Source organism: Anser brachyrhynchus, assembly GCF_964034855.1.
Source record: "Anser brachyrhynchus genome assembly, chromosome: 21".
Taxonomy (NCBI): domain Eukaryota; kingdom Metazoa; phylum Chordata; class Aves; order Anseriformes; family Anatidae; genus Anser; species Anser brachyrhynchus.
In genome coordinates, this window is record NC_137714.1 from 6,186,095 (window position 1) to 6,198,038 (window position 11,944).

Below are 11,944 nucleotides of genomic sequence, written 5' to 3' on the forward strand. Positions count from 1 at the left end.
TCTCTCCTTTGCTCAGCACTTTGTACAGCATAGGGCATCGTCACCTTGCATTGCCAGCGTAACAACAATATTCCAATAATATTACAATATTACTGGGCAGGAACTCTGCCCAGCCATGGGCTCTGCCCCAGCACAGCACAAGCAGGGACTCAGAAAAGCACGGTGGGACTCAGCACCCTACAAACAATGGAAATGCAGAGTCCCTTGTGCAGGTGATAAAACACGGAGTACGTTGCAGTATTTGTATTCACAATGCAACCCATTTTCCGTCTGTCAGTGCAGATACTGACTCGACTTTACATATAAAATGTAAAGTATTTTTTTACGCTCACTTTCAAGCGTAACCCAGTGCCACACAACTGCTTACACCAACTTCGGCAGAAAATGAGGGTGCTCATCAGCTTCCAGGAACAGACCTTGGGCTCTAAGGAAAATTCAGCATATCGTGCCCTGCCTCTCATTCCGAGGAGAAAACTACCCGCAAACAGAGGAATGAAATCTTTTAAAGTTATAAAGAACTATAATTGCTGCGTATTCTCCAAAGAATACCCCCAGCTAGTTAGCAGGATGAAAGATTAAGTTCTAGATCGTGGGTCTGAGGGAGCAGTCCCCAGAGGCCTAGTTCTGAATTCACAGGCAGCGCTCAATTTTCAAGGCTGCCGTGTGGACACACGTTTCTTCAGATACTAAATGAACTGTATGCCCTAGAGATCCTTCCTATCGCTGCTCCATCTCTGTGAAAGACATCGGTGGAGCTATTTGAGCTCTCCTGCCTTGGTGAAGGGGAAATATCAGAATAGGGATGCTGAATGCTCTTAGGCCAGGGCAGGACCGGCCTCCAGCCTTCCCCACCTAATTCGTGCTGCAGGCTCCCGACCCCTCTGTCTGGGAATCCTTCCAGACCTAGAATTGGCCCCAAAAGGTGAGCACGAGGAGCCCCAACACCCCCACCTCCCCTTGGAGACACCAGGCCTTCCTTTTAACTGCATTGCCCTCGCCCTGCAGAAGGGAAGTTAAATACTGAAAAGTCTGGCACCTCCAAAAGGAGGTGAGAAGCTGGGGGCTTTAGTCGCTCAAAAATAAGATTTGTCTCCCCGAGTCTGGCTTTATTGCTATTTTCTGTAATCAAGAATTCCACAACAAAATATATCGCATCAAATTTTTGCAAATATTTTTATTTCGTGCATCATTTACGTTTATTTTAAGAGTCTGTGAAACAAATGACATCCACCTGCCTTCCTCACCCCACACCACCTACTCCTTTGTGTTTCTCCCTGAGCTGAGGGGTGAATTACTGTCCTGGAAACAGACCGAAATGCCATGAAAATAAGGTCTTGTTGCCCGATCAGTGAGATAGCTGGTGCTGCACCGCTTACAGGCTGAACCACTTTAGAGCTTTTGCAGAAGAGACAGGTCATCTCCATGGTTTTTCTTTAAACTACAGAACATCCTACTTTGTCTTATTATTAGTAACGGAGAGAAAGTGCTGGAGTTCTGGTTTTGTAACTGTAGTGCTCAGAGGTGACGAGCTATAAGACATACAAGGAGCCTCGGCTCGTCCTTGTGGCATTCACAGTGAAGGAGAAAGGAAAAGAAAAGCTACTCTGTGTATAATCTGAGCGATCAAACGTGGCAGCTCCGCACATCTTTTATTTAGGGAATTCCTTTTCGTCTGAGCACGTGGATTCAGAGATTTTGATCCCCAAACCACCCACCCCGGGGAACAAAAAGCCAGCTGGCTCCATCCTGCTTATTTGTTTATAACAAATACGAGTTTTAAGAGGTATCTTTATGCCAACGCAGCACGCCGAGGCAGTTTATGGCTGTCCGAAACGTGTCGCTGCGAGCGTGGTAGCCTCCAGCAGGTGAGAAATGACAAGTACCATATCCTAATGCTGTATAATAGAGATTTTACGGCCATGAGTGGATGTCAGGAAAATTGCTGGTTCCTCTGCTGGCTTCCTGCCCCTGCGAGGAGGTACATTACGTGCCGGCCTTGAAGCCCTGGCCAAACGTGCGCTGCCTCACCGCCGCCGTGCCCCCAGGTGGTGATGGAGGAACATCGTGTTGGGGAGCTAGGAGCACATCATTTAGGGCGCTCAGCACCCAGAAAGGCTAAAGAGGCACACCGGAGGGATGAGAACGAGCTGGCGGAAAGCCCACAAAGTGCTGAGGCCATGGCTGGACCTGGTGGCCTTGGGCACAGGAGAGCCGGTCACCGCCGAGATGAGAGTGTGCATTCCTCATCACTCATCCCCTGCTGAGGTCTAGAGGCAAAGTGCTCACAATTACGCGACGGTGAGCATGCTGTTTCATTGTCTGAAGGGTTAAAACGTATGTTTTCGTAAACATGCAGGTGAATTCCTTAAATTTTTATTGCTTTGCAATATGCTATGCTCTTGTCTAAGCTTTTTCCTGGGTCTAGTTGTTTACTTTTAATTGTATAATCATTATGAACATTCAAAAATTGATAGAACACCTTTTAAAATTATTTCCCTTATTTATTTGCATTTACTGAGACCTACATAATATTTATAAAAATTCTGCATGTGAGGATGACACATTGCTTCTGGACCCAGAAAACTGGAGGTCTGGAATGACAGATTAATTAGCTGTTAAATAAAAGTGAAGGGGGAACAGGGAGAGAAATTGCCTTATCTTTTGCTTAACGTAAAGGCAAGCATGGGGTTAAAATCACTCCAAGCCAGAGATCTGATCAGCCAACTCCTGGAGGTGTGCCCGCTGAGGAGGTGTTAATTTGGGAGGACTGGAGCATAAATAGGCAAGCCCAAGCCTAGGAAGGTTGGTTTTTTTCCTCCTTTTGTTGTGCCTTTTTCTTGGTGAGCTGAAGATAGAAAACTGCGAGTCGAGTCTTGGAGGATAAACTTGAAGAAAGTGAGCTATGATTACAAATTCGATGCCCACTGATGTCTCACCTGCGTGGCAGGTGGCAGTGATTTCCATTTTATGGAAGCTCTTTCACTTGGCGAGGCCTTCTGGAAGATAGTGCCGTGCTGTCGGGCCTGGCTCTTCAAAACGTGTTTCCTACCCTCTGTGTGTAGCGGGCAGCTCAACCTAGCGAGCAGGTTATTTTCTGTAAGCCTCTCTTGCCATAAGCTGAACTAATTCAAATCAAAATATAAGTTTTAAAGCTAGCAATGGATTTCCTCTGTTATTCGAGATGACAGCTCAAAGCTGAATTTGTGGGCAAGTCTGGGAACACAAAAGCAAGGGTTTGTACAAAGAGGTAATAGCTTTTAGTAGACGAATCTGTTAAGCTTTCAGCTGTGAGAATGGCTGAAAGAAAATTGCCCTGAGCTTTAATGGAGAGATCCAGAGATAGGGATGTGAGGCTGGGGATCATGTGCTGCCAGCCTCCAAAACTATGGGAGCTATTTACCTTCATAAAAGCAATTTAAAAAAAAAAAAAAAAGACGCCAGGCTCCTTCCTCTTTCAGCAGCTACATGCGTGCCTTTTGAAGTATGCTGTGAATTTCCTGGATGTGAGAAAGGTATTTACAAAATTATCAACCTCTTGCTCAGGAACAGCAAACGTAAGCCCCCAGGGACAGCTTAATAAATGGCAGAAACCTCATTCTCGGTGCTGCTGTGAGCAGGAGAGCCATCAAACCTCCCAGTTTCGGGGGCTACAACAGAAGCCTCCTGGCAGGAAATCCTGTTGCGCAAATCTGTTTCCTTCTTGCTTCCTCTGCTGCAAAGTTTTTATTTTATTTTTTTTTTCCAGAAACAATCCATCTCCTGAATGTCGTGGAGGGCTGAGGAAACTGATTTTGTTGTTTCTTGATTTATCCTTTGCTTGACTTTTCTCTTAGGTCCCTTTGATAAATGCTAGAGCCAGGCTTGCTCTCTCCAAGATGCTCTCGTGCTCTTTTCTTTTCACTTGGGGAAATCTGTAAGTGCTGAGCTGTGAGCTGGTTTTTCTGAGGCTCGGTGAGCCTCCTGTGAGCAGAGCACAGACATGAAAGAGGCCCTGACAAAAGAGGAACGCAGCGAACACTGACAGTGGGTAAGGCAGTGAGAAAATGCAGCAGTTCTCTCCAGTCCAGATAAAGAAGCTTTTCAGCGGAGGAAAGCAAATTTCCCTCGCCGCTTCATAAATTGTGCTGCTCTGACAGTTGCTCAGGTGTGCCTGGCATGGCAGGGACTTCATTTTTGGTGCAAAAAGAAAGATGAGTTTTGGTCTCCGTATGTGACCATATACTTCACACATTGAAACGATTGTGGCCTTTGGTTTTGATATTTAATAGAGGGGCTGCAGAAATTATGGCACTATGTTTTGAAAATGCAGTTAACGATTCTGACTGCTCAAGAACATGATGCTCCTGCTCCTGCCCTCAACTTGGTACCAGCAGCCTTGCTCAGATATTGCTCCTTCCTTCCCAAACACATTCGAGTTGATTTTGTAGCAGGACTCGTGCCAGCATGTGTTGTGTTTGGGGACACCTGGGCAACACACTCATCTCTTCAGACTGAGATGTGCCTTCGCTGACACCAATTTTTGTGCTTATCAAGACAAATGAAAAAAATCCTACCAAAGCAGAATGCAATTTAGTTTTTAATAAAACTTAAATGGAAGTCAATATGTCACTGGGAATCTCTTTTCAATGTGATAGTAATTAAAGCTATATATAACTGGGATCATTAAAACTTTAATATACTCTCATGTTTATTTATATAGCTCATATTTAATCTTTGTACTCACACCGAGAGCCTCAGGAGTGATTTTGTTCCTCCTCACCTCTTTGCCCTCCCTTCCCTTCTCCCTGGTTGTGAAATGCATAGATAATGTTTACAAAGCCAAGGAAATTGGACAAGATTTAAACCTTATTAGGTGTAATTCATTTAATTATGCATATTTGGTAAATTTACCCTCAACTAAGCATGCGGAAATAAATGGTTCATTAAGAATGATGAATATTTATGCTTTTCCACTTCCTACCTTTGCGTGCTTGGCAAATATTTGCATGTGAAGACACTGCTTTGTTATATCACAAAGAAAGAACACCCAAGGAGAGAAGAAAACGTATAACACCACTACTACAATTTGCAGAGTGCTGTTTCTAGCGCTAGAAAGTTTAGCTAATAGAAACATAAATCACCCTGGTGCTCTTCCATGCCCGTATAGAAATCGTTTAAATTGAGTAGAGTGGAAGATTCTCCCAATGCTGGAAATCAGCAGATAGTTGGGCAAAAAGTATATGATTTTGTTTAAACAGTGGGATCTAGAGAATTTTCAATCAGTGGTGTATTTATCTATTCAAATTGCTTAGTTGCACAGACTGTTGTGTACTTGGACAGTCCTTTTCAATACACTTTTCCAGGCAAGCTTTGCCTGTAATATTTAGCATCGGACAATCTGCTTTGGAGGTTGTAGTCCTCGCTTAGGTTACACATAGGTGCTTACGCTGATTAAACTGAATAATAGTTGTGGTCTTAAATTTCTAAGCTGAAATTAGTTCCTTACTAAAGGAAATATAAAAGTGTGCACCTGCCATGTGTTGCCTTACAATTATCAGGGTTTTTTTTAATGCATATAAAAGCTGCGTTTTGCAGTTCTCATTTATACAGCATCAACATTTCTGACCAAATGCTGATAAGCAAGCACATAAATCATTGTCTCGCAATGGGGAAGAAAGCATTTAAGAAAACTGCTAGAAATCTGTTCTAACATCTACGGTTCTGGCACAAACATCACCAAAGCTAACAAATAACGTTCTGGTTTGGAAAGGAGTGGCCCGTGACACTCGGGTTCCTCCCAGCACGGGTCCTGCTGCCAGGGCTGGATGCTGGGGGGAATTTGCAGCCTGACAGCCCTGCTCTGAGAGGGGGACGAGGCATGGGCCAGCGGTTGCAAAGGCATCTGTGCAAACAGCTGCCCTTGGCTCTCGCTAGCTCGCTGCAGGCACAGGGCGAAGGCGAGATAAAGATGATGAGCAATTTCAGCACGTCTGGCTTCCCGATGGAGCCGAGGAGGTTTCTAGTTTGCATGCCGTAACTCCGCCGACCTGCAACCGTCGCTTCGTGGCAGAACACCTGATGCGACCGAGGAGGAGTTGACTCAGAAATGTCATCTTTAAAAATAGAAGGCTCCGAAAGTCGTAGGACAGCCCTGCGGCTCGGGGAGGTCGGTCGTCGTCCTACACATGCAAAACTGCAACAGAATAAAGGGTGGGGAGCGGGCTGGGATGGAACAAAACCTGAGCCGTAATGACAAATGTCCCTTGCGGACTGAATTTGCTGTTGTTCCTATGGTTCCTAATCCCCGCTTTGCAGATATCTAGGAATGCGTAGATTACTTCAGAGAGATTTACATATTGGTGTTTAGCTAAGAAAAATAGCACTGTTTCCTCCTGCGCAGGAATCCTTCACAAAGGGCTCCACAGCTCCATTAAAAGAGAAAAAAAAAGAAAGAAAGAAAGAAAACCAGAAATGGTTGAAAAGCACCATACAAAAGAGAAGTTTTCAAGCTTCTGTTCTTTATTGTATGCTACAGTAGGAGCAGTGTAATTACGTAGGCAAAACGATTTTGTTCTCTGGTAAGCAGAACGCTTACAATGACTCCGAGCTTTTCACCGCTGTCTACAAAACCACAAGCGTGGTAGCAGATTGCCAGTGACAGCGTGGCAATATTCTTTATGGTAAACATAGTTACAGAGCATTGGTTTTCATGTTTTGAAGAGAAAGGAGGTTTATCATCAGGGACAAAATTTTATGCTTCTGAACTTACTGTTTTTTTGCTTTTCTAAACAGGAACAAGTCCAGTTTCAAAGCAATATTCTTATTAACACTTGATTGCATTTCCTTTAACTGCTTGTTTTTATGATGTGTTTTTATCTCCAGTCCTTTCTAGCTGGGTTTCCCGGGATAAAACTTGAATTTCAGCTGATATTTTAAATGTGGACTCCCAAAATATTTTAAACGGTAAGGTATTTCTAAGTTTGCAGAGGTAGGAAGGTAACACAGGGTGATTCTAGCCTGAAGAGAAAAGGGCTTGAGTTCTTCTATGATAATTTGTAGCAAGCTTGGACGTAAGAATCATCCCATTGTTTTTAAATGTCTTTTGTTCACTATCAGACTACATGTTGTCTGTGGAGTCCTTATCTCATAGCCTGCTATAAAACAAACAGCTATTATGCCCATCTGTTTTGTTCTTTTGAACTCTAGAAATATCTCCTGTGTGGATCAAGCCTGTGACTGCTTTTCTTTTATCTTCTATGCTAAAACTTGCAGGGTTTACCATAAAAAGCACTTGCAATTTAATTTTCCTTTCTAGAGCATTGCCTTAAGGGAAAAAAAATGTGTAAAGGAAACTTGTAATTAAAATAAAGTCAAGTGATATGCATGTTCTTTCTGGTGCTATTAAAAATCCCAGCTCAAAAGAAATAGTAGAACAAGTTGTTTTAGTGGTAGTACATTAGTTTTAAACTGTCCATGAAAATTGTTCTGGAATAGTCCCCTTCCCACCAGCACCCCTGGGCTTCTGCTTGATAGGAGCAGCACACGCGGCAGCAGACAGACCCATATGTTTTATTTCAAATGCCTAATATTTGGAATACCTTTTGGCTTTTTTCTGGTGTTTCTCAAGAAGGTCTTTCATTCCCATAACCCAGATAATGAGAAGCAAGGGAATCATCTTCATATTTCTCAATTAACAGTTAGGTATTCCCAGGATGCTAACTGTACAACCGCCTCAATCTATCCAATTACGCTGGTAATATAGTTCTCCTGAATGGTTGCTATATGTGTCACGAATATATCAGGATGTTTCCCCAGTCAACAGAAATATTGCCACTGGATTAGCAGACCATAAAACGATGTCAGTGCTAGCAGTGATTCTCTTGACAAGACAACTAATGTTTTTACTTCTGTTATGTAGGTCATATCTGCTTAAGAGCAATAACTTTCTGCTTGACTGCCTTGCTGTGTGTCATCCAGGTAATCTTCCAGGAAGAGTACAGGATGAGCAAATGTATTTGCGAAATGGAGTATCATTTACCATCTGGTATGCATTGAGTCTTGTTACAAATTTTACAAATATCTTGTATATTCTTCTTAAAAGCAGAAAGCTTTCAAGCTTAGACTTCTACCATTTAAAGCTGATATGGAAAAGAAAAGGCTTAAGCCTTCCTATTACTGCTTTGATCCAAACCAGACCTTCACAACTGTCAATATGAAATGAGCACTGCCTACTGGAGAGAAACCCTGGATATTTGAGATGGGGTCATTTGGAGGCACTGGCTGGCAGGACAGACAGTCTAACAGAATTTCTGAGCAGGAGATTAAAGATCATGACTAATTTGGGGCAGTTTGAATAGGAGTGAGTACATATAAGAAGTAATGCTTTAATTAAGTAGAAGTATAGTACATTGGATCTGGGAAAACTTGTTAGCATGGATACAGATTGTGTTATGCTCTGCAAATCAATTTTCCAAGTTTTTTCCTTAAGGATATGGCATTCACTGAAAATTGTCACTGGTCAAAGAAATAAGGAATAGACTATGCTCTGGGGATTCCAGCTTTCTACAATAACCTTTAGTCTCATCCCCATTACCAAATCTATCAAAGCATCCTCTCAGAGAGCAGCATCAGCAAGCAGTTGGGAATTTTCTGTGCCTTGGATGACAGCAATCAGGTTACACACGTGCGTGCCTTTAGCAGCCTTACAGAACATCTTTCTGGCAGATTTCTGCAAGAGCAGTTGTGGCGTAGAACAGAAATCTCTGAAGAAAATCATTGCCCGGGTAACTGTGCACTGTATTTTCTGCTTTGATTCTGAGCTGCTATGTAATGTGCACGGTGACCAGCGCGTTTGCTTTGTTTGTTAGAGGAAATCTTGGTAACTGCCTCAACCGATAGCTGAAAGCCACAAATCAGGAAGCCATAAGTGACAGAAAGCATTAGGGGCAGTTGTGCGCCGAGAGAGATGAGTCGGGAAGCCGAATACAGAAATCTAATGTAAGTGATACAGAAGTAAGGCTAGACTAAACTTGTGGGATGCTGAAGTATCCCTAAAGACAGCAGAGATGGGGCAGCTTCCTCGCAGCTATACGGATGTCTGGGGATGCCCACATGTCACGCAGATGTACTGGGGTAACCTGCAGAGAAAATAGATAACATGATCTGTAAGGGCTTTTTGTTTTCCTTTCTCACAGCCTCACAACAGAGTCGTGAGATCTAGCAGTTAAGCAACATGCAATAATGGTCTTGTTTATATTAAAGCAATTTATAACTCTCAGTCTACTGAAGAAATGCAGTTTTGACACATTTTCTACCAAGCACTCAAAAGAATACGCAACAGTTAAAAACACTGCAAAGTGATGTCTGCCAACATCATATGTTATGTGAGGAAAGCTTAATAAACAGAGCTGAACGGGATAAAATAATTCTTACTGTATTGAATTAAAAAGAGTATTGAGGAATAGTAGTCAGCCTTTGAAAAGACTTTATGAATCATGTATCTGGATGTAATTAATTGTCATAGTAGCTTGCATTTTTTTGCACAAACAATGAAACTTTCCATAATATCCCAATTTTTCCCCACGCTCAGATTGAAAGGTCACTGCAAAAAGCTGCTTGAACCTTATGTCCCATTTACTTACTCATTTGTGCTGGTGAAATGTGTGTTCATGAGCAGGAACGTACTTTTGAAGAACTGCACTTTAGTTTTACTGCTGCAGTGGCAATAACTATGGGACTACCCAGAAAGACAAATATTTAGTGTATTCATTTGTTTTGTCAACGTCTGCATTTTTTCCAGCAATTTTATTTCACAGCAGTGCTGCCCTCTGAATTATGGAAAAGTAATAATAATAATAAAGAACTAGCCATGCCTGTCAGAGTGCAAAATTTTCTCCTGACTTATAAATTAAAGTGTTTGTTGACCCTAAATTCAAAATTCACAATTTCTACCTTTCCTGTCTCCATCCATAAGCTTTGAAGTAGCAAATCTTCCCCTGCACAGGCATATGTTGTACAGATACTGAGTTTTATGAAGTAACTCGTTATTCTAGTTATTGAGAAATGTAGTAAGTTTGGGTGTTAACTACTAAACTATTCATCAGATTTAAATCACAGCCTCTTACATGTATTGAATCTGTTAAGCAAAAAATAAAAATTAAAAAAAAAAAAATCCAATCTCACTGTCACACTATTTGTTCAGCCAAGTGTCCTATTTTGTGAAATGTTGATAGAAGGCTGGAGAGAGAAGGGATTGCAAAAAGATTATGAAGCTTCAGAACAAATTCCTAGCGACATATTTACAAAGTAATGCAAACCACAATACGCAGCTAAGAAAGCAAGAAATACTTCTCCTGGCTGTGAAGTCATCGCAAGTTTTAGAACTAGCGAACAAAACAAAAAGCAGAAGGCTTAATTGTTGAAGAGAGAAGGATAAATCTGATATTGAGATGAAGAAGTGCTTTTAAGTCAAAATACTTTGTCCTACTATTTTACGTTTTCCCATCAAATAACTCACAGAATCCAAAGGTATTTGAGAACCTTTTTAACCGTTCCGCTAATGTGCAAATTACGCATCTCTGCAAGTTCTGTCTAACCACAAGTGAAACCAGTGATAATTTGTTTGCAGTTTCAGCCCTTCAGCTACCCTGTGTATTTCTTTATCAGAAGCTGAACTTCATGTGTCACGGGATGCTGTACACAGAAGACCAGAGAGCAAACAAGTCTGTCTCCCCACTGTCCTCTTCATCTCTCTCAAGCAAGATGTACTACTTTATTATATAATAAGTTCACACTTTTGTGGCAGAAACACTAGAACCGTTGTATCAAAAGTCAAGTGGAGGAGTTTTCCTACTCATTCATTTGACCTTACTCTCAAGTAGTGCACTTCAGCCTTTCTTGGAGATACTAGGTTCTGATCTGACTCATTGTACCTACTTTAAACAAATAAATAAAAAACAGTAAGTCATGGTTCTTCTAAACTATCCAGATTACAGAATTTGTAAAGAGTGTCATTCGGTTTTCATGTTTCAGCAGTTATATAAATATTCAGTAAAACTGAATATGAACGTAATTGGTAAATATTTTTATTCTTTATTACACTCAAATAGGTAGCTTCTTAATGGAAAAATATTTTTTATACTGTCCAGAAATTTTCAAAGAGTTTAAATATTTTTGAATCTTTTATTAAAAAAATAAAGCGATAGAATGATTTCTGTCCCCATTTGGCATCGCCTATAAGCTTTATAATTCAACCTTGTAACAGAATGTACTGTCCTATCAAACTTGGAACAACTTTTAGTTCACTCTTCAAGAGCTCGGTAACTTTCTCTGCAGGAAGCCTTAGATCAGAAGTACGGCTTTTATCTTGCCAGCTGTTTCAAGTCTGGGTTTTGCCAGGAGGCTCTGCCCTTTCCGCCACATTTCAGCGGTAATTAGTCAGGGCGAGACAGGACGATAGCAGCGTGCTGAGGTGGGCAGCGGGTGTCATCCTGGAAAATGAGCGTTGCCCTGCGTTTCTCAAGGCTTCCTTTACTTCCTTGCAAGCCCAGCGCTTATCAGGAGGGTGTTATCAGGATGATGCAAGGAGATGACATCAAGTTACTGGTGTGAGGTGGAGAGGCTGGGTTTGGCCACGCTGTAGCCTCTTTTTGTTCCTATTCTGATAAGTGTTTAATACAATATGTAATCATTTTGTTACGATAACCCCTACTTAGTATAAGGCTCGTGGGACGAGTGGACTCGCCCTTGCCTCTCACTTCAGCGCCTTTTCCCCCCAAATTGACGCTTTTCGCCTCTGCTCAGCTCCTGAGCTACCTGCAGCCCCCCCCCAACATCCCTCTGGGGCGTCTGCGTCGCCCAGCAACCCTCAAAATGGCCGCGGCCGCGCGGTGCACGCCGGGAGTTGTAGTGCCAGAACCCTCCCATTCCTTTGCCTGTCTCCAGGCACGGGACTCGCTTTCCCATG